The following is an 11,348-nucleotide window of genomic DNA, read 5'->3' on the forward strand; positions in this document are numbered from 1 at the left end:
CAGTGTATTTTCTTGTGTGTGTGTGTGTGTGTGTGAGAGAGAGAGAGAGAGAGAGAGAGAGAGAGAGAGAGAGAGAGAGAGAGAGAGAGAGAGAAGAGAGCTAATTCTTTTTATCTTTCTTGCCATGGTACAAAGTCAGTATCTTCCTGATGGGATAAATATCCCATTTAGTGCATAAAATATACTGTTTATTCATTATACTTTCTCATACCATACCTATCTGATAGTCATATTCCTAGCAGTACCACCATCTGGAAAACACACACACACACACACACACACACACACACTTTTAGAGATAATAAAGCCCAGTTGCCTTACTTAGCAGATGAAGAAATACAGCCTCAAGTGACTAAGGGACCTAACCAAGGATTAGGTAAAACTCTACAAATACACAATTTGTAGACTGTTTACACTGTCCATACACTTTGTGACTATATTTGAGATTTTTTTTTTTTATGTGAGGCTTCATGGAGAAGGCAGACTTCTCTGAGGGGAGGGGCGGTTGTCGGTGGTGGTGGTGGTTTTGGAGCTCTTAGGAAAAGCATGTCTGCCATGAGGCCACGACTGAGAAGTACCTGGGCAATGTTCTGAGGTAATTCTTTGAAGATGACAGTGGTGTAAACTTGTTCCTTCCTAGGTCTGCTTCCAGGAGAAAAGTTGCTGACCATGGAAGGGATTGATATGGGAGAATGTAGGACAGGGCATCTGGCAGCATTCAATTTGAACAAAACTAGTGACTTTTTTTTTTTTTTTTTTAATTCAAGGAGAGCCTACTTTTATTCCAGCTTCCGATGTAAGGTGATATTGACAGCCATAAATCAGAGAAGGATCTTCCTTCTGCCTGTTGTTTGAATATAGTACTCAGGCGAACAAAAGAACATCTTGAATGCTTTCAGATATAAAGAATGAGCCTAAGAGAATGAGCTTCAGTTCTCTGAGGTGTTTACCCCACAGTCATTGTCACTCCCTGGACACCTGCTGTGAGTGACAGCGGATCTCTAGAGCATGAACAGACACGTTTGACATTATTTCAGGGAAAACTGACAGTGCGAATCAACTTGATGTTTGACCATTAATTTTAAAACTGCATTTGGTATAATAGGAAATACCATGATCAAGGGGGTTGTTTCTGCAAGGGGTCATGGGAAATGTGAGAAAATGGGGAAGATAAATAGCTTACATGAAATTCGGTCATCTAGGCAGTGTGTCAAGTCTGGGACTTCATTTTTATCTAGCGTAATGGTCAATATCATCCTCGTTGCTTATGGGGAATCAGGAAGTGAAGTCATTTAGCCCTGACGACATAACTAGCAAGCAGCTAGGCCTCCATCTAGATCTGAGATTTTCCAGCTCAGGATAGATTTCATATGTACCTGATGCCAGTGGCCAGTCTTCCTCCCGTTGACACAGAGCGTATGGATTCATTGCTTTTCTATGGGCATGACAAAATACCAACAATGTCAAGGAGGAAGGGTTTGTTTTGGCTCAAGTGTGAGGGTGCAGCTAAGCACCTCAGCAGAAATCCTGTTGTATTGCCTTGTCAGGCCTGACTGAGAAGTGCCGATGAGTGAAAGCCATAGGACAGGTTCTCTGCAAACGGCGATCGGGCTATGCCATGCAATACCTACAGTGAGATGAAAAATATTTGAAGCCAAAAAGCATTTCCTAAGCCTACCCACTGAAGTCATATCTTAATGGTGGCGTTCCTCAGCGAATGGGCTGTCTACCCTGCCTGTCTCCTCCCTGGCTGGGAGCCATGATGTTCCACTGATGCTCAGCCCACACATTACCAGTCCCATAGGACATCAAAAGGCACTGAATATTCAGATGCAACAGTGTATATTGTTTGACGCCATCATAAATTGAACCACTATAAATGAAAGATAATCTATTTACAAAGCAAGAACAAAACAGGTGCACCCAGGAAAGCAGAGACCCTCAAAAAGATCACGGTTTGAATGCAATTCCTTCCCCCGTGGGGCACTGTACAATTTGTGCATCGTGAATATCTTTGTCTCTATATGTACCTAATAGTACTTATGCCTGATTGTGAGAATGGAAAGGCAGAGGAGGTAAGTGGCACTTTTGTCAAGAGAGTTAGTATGTGGGATTTTACAGGTGCTTCACACTATGAAATGGTGTCTTCATAGTACCAAGGGCCACACAAAAATAAAGGGACAGTCAATGTGGCCTCAAACTGAAGGGACGAGAGGGACAGGGTTCTAGAGGGAGGTGGTTTTCACTGTAAAGGATGAAGAGGAGTAAACATTTTCCCCATTCATGACCACTCAGCTCTTACCATTGCCCATGGTAGCTGCCTTGGCACCCTGAATTCTTTTGTTCCCAACAGAACTGCGAAGTCACTTTGAGATGCCCCATGGCGGTGCATAGGCTTCCATCTTGGATCTTCCTTTTTTGATCTCTGCTCTGCTTTCTTTCCACCATTCCAGTTTGTGTGCTCATTTGCTCTCCCGGCCTCACAGCCACACCCTCTCAGACATTGCCTTAATACTCCCCAAGGTTCAGGCTCTTTAGGTCGGATCCAGTGCTGGTCTGGGTTAGTTCCAGTTAACCCTCTCACCAGCTGCTGTTCTGGCATGCCTCTGCCAATCCATCACTCTGCCAAAAGAAGAAAGAACATTTATTGTTGGAAGAAGGTAGAATTAGAAACACTATGTGTCCCAGCAGTGCAGCAGTTTCTACAGGGCAGAATACAGGGAAACAATGACATGGATAGAGACTCTTGGCTTGAAACCCTAAGAGCAGTTTCCGAGGGTGGCCACCTGATGGCTTCTCTCATGTCAGGGCAAACACCAATACTCATAAAAGCATTTGGTTAAGACCATCAGTGAGAGAGGAGATTGAATAACTCTCCTCATTTACAGGAGTGCTCCATGTCTAGCCCTGAAGAATGACTTTTCTAATCTAGACCACAGGTCAGTGTGCAACTGGCCAGGCGTCTCACATTCCTGTCCCCTGGGCCCTCTTCTTGGAGTCTTCTCAGCCCCGTTGTTGTGGGAACCAGTAACTGTTGTCCCTCTGTGCCGTGGGGCTGTGATTATAATGAGGAGTTATTGGAAAATATGGGCGGAAAGCTGCAGAGAGAATCATACAAATCAACAAATCAACAGGAAAACAAATCAACAGGAAAACAGACAACCCCCCCCCCATACAGAGGGGCAAAATCCATGACTCACGGGGCAGAGGTACACTCCCCCCTCAGTGTTTCCTTTCAGACTACAGAGTGCCATAAGGTGGGCGTCCTCAGAGCTTCCGAGGAACACCTGGCAGGTGAGAGACACAAGGTTTGATTTAAAACTGTCCATACTGTGTATGGACAAGATAGTCCACTCTCCAGGCTCCCCAGGCCTCCCCCTGCCCCCAATGTTTGCTTTCTTTAAAATGAACTGAAGAAACCTACACTATTAGCACATTCCAAGTTAAATCTGTCTCTCCTATAAATATAACGGAGACAGTTGTTCTTTTCTTAAAATCTTTTCAAGTGGTTTTGTTTTTGTTTCTGTTTTCTGAGACAGGGTCTCCATAGGTAGCCCTGCTGTCCCAGACCTCACCATGAAGGACAGCCTGGCCTGGCACTCCCACATCCTCTTGTCTCCATCTCCCAGATGCTGGGGTTAAAGGTTTGTGCCACCATGCCCAGCTTGTGTTCAGTGTATTTTCTTGTGTGTGTGTGTGTGTGTGTTTGCACTTATACATGTATGGAAACTGGGGGCCAATCTTAGTTGTCCTTCAGGTATTCACTGTTTCTTTTGAGACCGAGTCTCTCAGAGGTCTGGAACTCACCAACTAGAATGACTAGTTGGCCACTGAACCCAAAGCATTCCTCTGAGCTCTGCTAAATTCTCAGATACCAAGGGCATGCCACCACACCAGGCTTTCCACTGGGACTCAGGGGATCGCAGTCAACAAAGGAAGCATTTTAATGACTGTACCATCTCCTCAGTCTTGTTTTATTTCTCCTTCTGAGACAGGGTCTTGCCATGTAGCCCTGGCCGGACTAGCACTACCAATGAGGACCAAGAACTCTGGGCGATCCCCCTGCCTCTGTGTTCACAGTGCTTACATAAAAAGAATGCGCTAATAATGTAGGCTTGTTCAGTTCCTTTAGTGTTCTCTGAGAAAATAATTGGTAAGAGTTCCAGGTGAGGGTGTATATTCAAATCCCATGAGGCCACTGAGTCCTGGTGTGTGTCCTCCCCCATGTGGATTTCCCATCCATGAGTTCCCAGGAGGGCTTTGCATGAGCATGCGCAGTAGAGACCTGTTGTTGATAATTAAAATGTCTATTTAAAAACCTGTGTCACACTGCACCTTAATATTTGATTTTCTCTCCGTGAGGCTGGCTTTGGCGTTAATGATTTTTTCATTTTTCTCAGCCACATTTTATGGATTATTTAACTAGCATCTATGGCAGGCTGAGACAAAGGAAAGTGGAGGGGGAAGGTGGCAGCACCGCCCTTCCCAGCCCTTATTACCTCATGCTGCAAGGTCCTCACACCAAGAGCAGTGCCCGAAGGGCACCCTGAAAGAAACGAAGAGGTGTGTGGCTCTCTCTCTCATGGGCGGTGTCCTTGGTGTGTGGCTCACGCGCGGCGTCCTTGGTGAGGAAACCTGACCTCTTCCTTCCATGCCGCTGCTGACGACCCGTGAGGTCTTAGCAAGACTCTTCACATTCTCCTTGGCCTCCTTCAAGTTCCTGGAGACAGCGATGAGGACTGCAGTCCTTTCTCTCTACTCCTAGGAAAACCGGAGGAATGCAGAGGCAGGTGGATCCCTGAGTTCGCCGCCGGTCTGGTCTTCAGAGGGAGTTAGCCAGGGCTACACAGAGAAACCCTGTCTGGAAAAGCTAAGAACAAAACAAGGCAAAGAACTGCAAAATCACTATATTGAAATTACACAGATATGATTACATATATATGCATATATAGTCACACACATATTTGTGTATGTGGATATATATGTATACACACACACACACACACACACACACACACACACACACACACCAAGGAAGTGTGCTAGTTAGTTTTGGGCTACGGCCATCTGGGAAGAGGGATCTTTAGTCTAGAATATGTCTTCATCACACTGCTCACCATGAAAGCCCGAGGGCTGTTATCTTGGTTATCCATCAGTGTGTGAGGGCGCATCCCTCTGTGGGCAGTGCCACCCCTCAGCGGGTCCTGTCTTACAGAAGCAAGCAGGCTGAGCAAACCATGGAGAGCAAGGCTATAAGCAGCGCTCCCTCATGGTCTCTGCTTCAGGTCCTGCCTCCAGGCTCTTGCTTGGTCTCCTTACCAGACTTCTCTCTAGGAGAAACTGCCATGGGGACAGGTAAGCCAAGGAAACCCTTCTTCTCTAAGCTGTTTTGGTCTTGAAATTTCTCACAGCAGCAGATAGCAGACCAGAACAAGAGGAGATGAAGCATAAAACGTGTTCCCTGACCCATTTCCTCTCCACAGCATCCACACTCATAGGGCAGATGAGGGTCCCTTCTCGGGGTTGCCTATTCAGGACATTTGGACCCATCGGTGACACACAGCTACCACTGCCACTATGGGGTCATATAAAACAGTTTCTGCTCTTATATCTCCTGTGGTCTGCCTATTCATCTCTCCTTCTCCACAACTTTTGGCAACTGTCACCATCACATGGCTTATGTAGTCTTCTGCGTGGACTTCTTTTGGTTGTGAGTATGAATTCACGTTATTAAAGGAGTATTACATGAGCCTCAGAGCTCTCTGCTGTGTTCTTTTGTTTCTCCCCCTCTGGCTTGACTTTAAATGTACTCCGTATTCAGGCAGCAGCTCTGGTCACATCCCTACATTGTATCTTCTTCATCACCTACTGCCCTGGCATGTTTTCAGCGTGTTTGCTACCTGACTCTCCCACCAGCACTTCTAGCTTACTGAGAATGGAGTTCTGGTCTGTCTTGGGTACAGGTGTTGTCACCATAACTAGAACACTGCTTCTGCATAGTAGGTGCTCAGCACTTAGGCTGTCAGAGCTGCACGCAGTGTGACCTGAACAGCAATTCCCTTTGGCGCTCATCTCCTCTCCTGCTTGGTTTTAAAGGTGACAAATGCTTTTATTCACTTTGCTCCAGATTTCCAGATTCTGTCCAGGGGACGAAGCAGAAATTCATGTTAAGTCGCCGAGTCTGGGAATTATTTCTTGTTCACCTTTGGCTTCTGAAGCTCCGTGGGTTGTCCTCTGAATTTAATGGGCCCCAGGTGAAAGGCAGTCCGAAGCTTCGCTGGGAATCAGTCACTTGTCGAGAGAGAACGGAGGCAGTAGAAAATGATGATGGGAAAGTAGCAGAAAAGTATATTCTAACATTTATTGAGTCGTGCATTGTATTCAACACTGTGTATAGTATAAAAAGTGAATTAGGGGACAAATCTGATATAAAATGGGAGAGCACACACAGCACACAGCACCACAGGGATGAGGGCTTTTCTATGGATGTTTGACTCGTTTACCAAACCTTAGTCTGATCAAAACATAGGCTCCTTCTGGAGAGAAATAATACAGTCACTGCCTGTGGCTCAGTGGTGCCCCTGGGGGCACAAAAAGGCCCACAATTTCATTATTGGTTTTGTAAGTAACTTTCTTTAGTGCTAACAGACTTTCTGGGAAGGCCAAAGAAACTGAAGCTGAGTTAATGTTCTCATTAAAATGTTAAAGAGGCCTTATTCATGAACAACTGGAGCTCTGCTTGCTTTATCCTTGTAAACTCTGAAAATCTGTGGTGATCTCTTACAGAGGGTTCCCCTGGGTCCTCTGTCACCAAAAGCTTTGCTTAAGCAGGGCTTGACAGCCCCTGGGTGTGGAGAAGTTGATTCCCCTGTACTGTCTTCCAGGGGATACTGGCGATGGGGTGCCTCCTCCACCACTTTGCTCTCTTCCAATAGAAGTGCTTGGATTGGAATGAGAGTAGGTGTCTAGAGATGCTGAAAGATTGGTGAAGCCAGGCAGGTGGATGACGGTTCTTCCTGACTCTCGGCCGTACCCCAGCATCGCGGTTTAAAAACTGTAGTAGGACTTGGTAGAGAATGAGTGTAGATGCCAACCATAATGCAGATTTTATTTCAGGAAAAACAAAATACAACAAACGTTTTCCAGAGTCTTTATCATCAGAGTCTTTGTCAGTCAGAGCTTCTTGAGGGGAATAAAGCAGGGAGGAGACGGAGGAGCTGGTGGCACCAATACCAGGTCGGCCTCGCTTTACCCTGCTTGTAGGTGATGGAGATGTTGCCCAGGTAGTGAGCAGCTGATCATCTCTGGTTTGATTTCCACCTGGTTGAAGGTCTTGCTGTTGTTCATATCTGCCATGCTGCCTGCCATCTTTGGCAGGATTATCATGTCCCTCCAGTAGGCCTTTACCACTTAGGGCTTTTCCTTGGGCAGTGCTTGAGTCGAGAGGGCTTCTTCCTCCGGAGGCCATGGTTCAGGTGCTGCCTCTGTCATGCGCTGGACAACTGCATCAGCTGCTCATAAGACACACCCAGCAGATGGTCCAGGTCCACACAGGGGTAGGTGAATTTACAAAAGGTCCGCATCTTCCTTTCCTCTCCTTCTGCTCATCATGGTGGTGGAAACTGTTTTATGATTATCTAGATAAGACTGAAATTGTAGAATGGTATTTTTCATACAAGTAGCAAAACATACCACTGGAAAACCCAATTTGAAATTCAAGGAGAATCAGTTCAAACACCCCACCTTTGCTCTAAATCCACGCTGTTAGAAAGCCCCACTGGCTGGATGATTACAAATGCGGGTCTCGTGCTCTGCACCAATGACATAAGTGGTACATGTAGTTTCTAGGCAAGGGTCTAAAGTAGCACAGGAGGGGAGAAGGCTAGCCTAGGTTTATGGTTGATGTTCCTCAAACAAAAGAAACAAAACGAAAGATATATATATATATATATATATATATATATATATATATATATATATATATTAAGTTTGTGTGTCACAGTGGAGACATCATACAACAGTGACCCCAAACAGTTGTTAATCAGGTGGGGTTTGATGTTACCTTAGTGGGTAGTTGTGGAAAAATAGGTTTGGGCAAAGGAGTATGATCTACTGGCAATTAATGGAAGGGGGTGTACAACTGCATAAGCTGCTTTGGGGTGCATAGGACACACCCAAAGTCTTCTTGGAGCCCCCATTTCTTTGGCTCCTTTCATTACATGTAGAGGACTTACTTCTCACGTGAGGATCTCCTGATGTGCTTCAATAGGTCAGGAAAATCTTTCCCAAGTTCTAGTAACCAGATTCAGATAAGAAGGGCAGGAGGGAAGATGGCTGAGACCTTCTTGCCCCCACTGTTTTCTCAAATGTATCTGGGGGGACTGTGCCCCCAACCTATTAATTGTAAGTAAAACTGGTGAGTTTTAAATATTTAATACCACCTAGATCAGACTAGTGTTGAAAGATGCATGCCCTAGGAGCTTCCAAAAACATTTTCTTTTTTAAGAAGTGACCTTTTTATCCACAGGAGTAGTGGGCATTTATAAACTGTTTCCGGTGTGAGAGCCAGAGACATTGTGGGTTATGACAGATGATCCCGAAACGTGCTCAACTCCCTCAGCTTCTGCATTGCTGCTTTGGTGTAGGGGTGCGATGCTTCCAGCCCAGCCCAATGACAATAAGGATGTTAGCCTTAAGGAGAACCTCCAGTAATTTCTGTGGAACACCCACCGATGCTGCAAAATGAGAAGCATGCTTTTAATTACAGAGCAGTTCAGAGTAGCATGTGCCAACCGTGCAGGTGGGTTCTTTGCCTCTTGGTTGACAGGGAGTATGTCTCACAGTCCCTGGGTTACTGCTCACCTGGCCCCTACATTCTGAGTGTGGTCTCTCACGGTTCTGCCTGGCATCGGTCCCCTATTATCTACTAATTATTCACATCTCCTCCCAAAGTAGGGATCCAGCAGTCGGCGTGGTCTGTGGAGCAAGTGCCTTCTGGAGAGTTTTCTTCCGTTGACTAGGAAATGCCTGTGTGTGGTGTTCAGTGTGTGGTTGCTCCCCTCCTCCCTGTGAAGAGATGAAGCTGTGTGATGAAATTAGAAAATCTGTACAAATCACCATGGAAACACACAGGATTTAGTAATGTGCCACATTGGAAACATACAGTAATGTACCACATTGGAAACACAGGATTTAGTAATATACCACAATTGCATCAACTATTATTTGATGTTTGTCTGCTTTTTAGACTTTTTTTTTTCCATTTTCAATTTTTTTTTTTTGTTTGAATGTTAGCTGTCACATCTGACTGCTTAGTGCCCCTGCCCAAAGCAATATTTCCCACTCTAGTGCAAGTTGCATGCTTGATCCTGTGTTGTGTTTATAATTACATGACAGCACCAAAAACCCAAGGCAAGTTTTCCAAGACCATCAATGTGAATTTTAGTATTTTCTTAAAACTTACGCTGACCAGTGTGTTGATTGCTTGGTTTTGAATCCATTGATCATCAGATATTGAGGGATCATAACTTGCGCCAGGGGTGTGTAATGTGTCCAGGGACTGGGATTCAAAAGGTCAGCAAACCAGATTTTGTCTGAGCTTTACTGATAGTTCACAGGTTGAATATAAAAGAATGAACTACTTAAAGAAAATCAAAGTTGCTTCTTAGCAATTTAAAGACTATAGGTGAGAGTGCCAAACCTCAGGCTGTGCTGTGGAGTTCTCGTTAAGTGCATTTGATATGAGATGTAGTACCGGGCACTTCTGTATTGTGTACCACCTTCATCTATTTATTAAGCTGTACCTTGGAAAGCTTCCTGATGGGACAGCAAAGGAGGCTTCCCGTATGCCATATTGTGTCCCTGTCAAGCAGCGCTTCTTGAGCTCTTGCTGGTGTCATTGAGATGCCTTGTACAGGGGATGGAACAAGCTTCCCCCATCCCAGGAGGGTCTGGGGCCTACACAAAGAGAGATGAGATTAAAGATAGGATTACTCTCATGGCACACTTGGGCAAAGGCAGAGGGTGACTGAAACCCTTTGCTTAGTATATGTTACTTTCTTCCTGCTTTTAAGCACAATAGCAAAATATTTTAGATTTGTCCCATATTTTTAAATGCTAGGAAAATGCTAAGCTGTTGCATTTTTCTCAAGTCTCCCTGCCTCAACTGTTGACCTGGCACAGGTTAGGAGGTTCTGAGAGGTCCACATATCACGTTGATATAATAGAAGAGCCCAGCATTGTCCCTGTCACTGCTAAGCTCTGTGTTCTGCTGGGCTGGCTGCATGCTAGTAACAGAGACTCAGCTCTGAGAGAGGAAAAGGGGCATAGAAGAAGAGAACAAAAACCAGGGATAGCAGGGGGAAAGGAGAATGTGGAAAGGATGCACAAAGGATGTCTGACGTTCCCACTTTCTCCCTCCTCTCTTCACAGAAAAGACATGGTAACAAAGCAGTCGGTGGAAGGTGGGGTTAAAGAGAGACCATGGCAGGGATAGGAGGGCAGCTGGAGTGGAAAGGGAACCAGAGACGCCCCAAGAATAAGTGAGGGGGAGGGAGAGATAAGAACTATTTAAATGCAGGAAACAGAGATGGGCACGGAGAGGGGAGTGCACGCTTTGGTCATACTGAGAGCCCTCAATCGCTCCCAGTGGTGCACCTAGCAAATAGCCAGTGTCCCTCGCGGAGGACATTTTCCTGACTTTTGTATTAACTTTAATGCGATTCCCTTTATGGCTCCTGTATGACTGGCTGAGGTTTCATTGACACTCTCTGTGATCAAATGGCACAGAGGCACAGTTCTGTTATCCCTTGCTGGGTGCCTCAGACTTCTGAGTCCGCGCTTCCTGCATTTGATGTTTGCGATGCCTCCTTGTCTACAGGTAGGAGAGTTAAAAGGGGGGAAAAGCATACCCCAGGGCTGCCACGGTTATGGCTCATGCATTCAGATATTCAAAGAAGCTCAAAGAAACAGACTTCACAGTCCAGGATTTTCTCGAGTCTCAGAGACTCTTTCCTTTCTGGTTTGGTTTCATGCCCTGACACTGCCGTACACTGCACTGTCCCTTCTGGAGGATCTAAGTTTTGTTATAGGATCCACCACAGCATGCCTTCTAGACAGCCCACACTGGGCAAGGCACTTTCCAAGTGGACACGCATACCCAAAGCATAACTTTCTGTTAGAGCAACCATGCTGTGCTGTAATTCCTGTTTTCCATCTTTTGACTCTTTGGGTGACATTGCTTATAGTCCAACATCTTTTTTTTTTTTTTTTTTTTTTTTTTTTTTTTTTTTTTTTTTATTTTTTATTTTTTTTTGTTGCTCATAGTTAATCTATGTGTCTTGGAAAAG

General features: G+C 45.3%; 1 protein-coding gene and 1 pseudogene across 4 annotated transcripts in view; one reads left to right on the top strand and one right to left on the bottom strand.

The window, feature by feature from the left end:
* The window catches only part of Enox1 (ecto-NOX disulfide-thiol exchanger 1), a 549,637-nt gene that overhangs the window by 99,111 nt on the left and 439,178 nt on the right, over positions 1-11,348 (top strand). The window lies entirely within an intron of this gene.
* LOC110325124 lies at positions 1,544-9,852 on the bottom strand (annotated as a pseudogene).

Source organism: Mus pahari, chromosome 8 (genome assembly GCF_900095145.1).
Source record: "Mus pahari chromosome 8, PAHARI_EIJ_v1.1, whole genome shotgun sequence".
Taxonomy (NCBI): domain Eukaryota; kingdom Metazoa; phylum Chordata; class Mammalia; order Rodentia; family Muridae; genus Mus; species Mus pahari.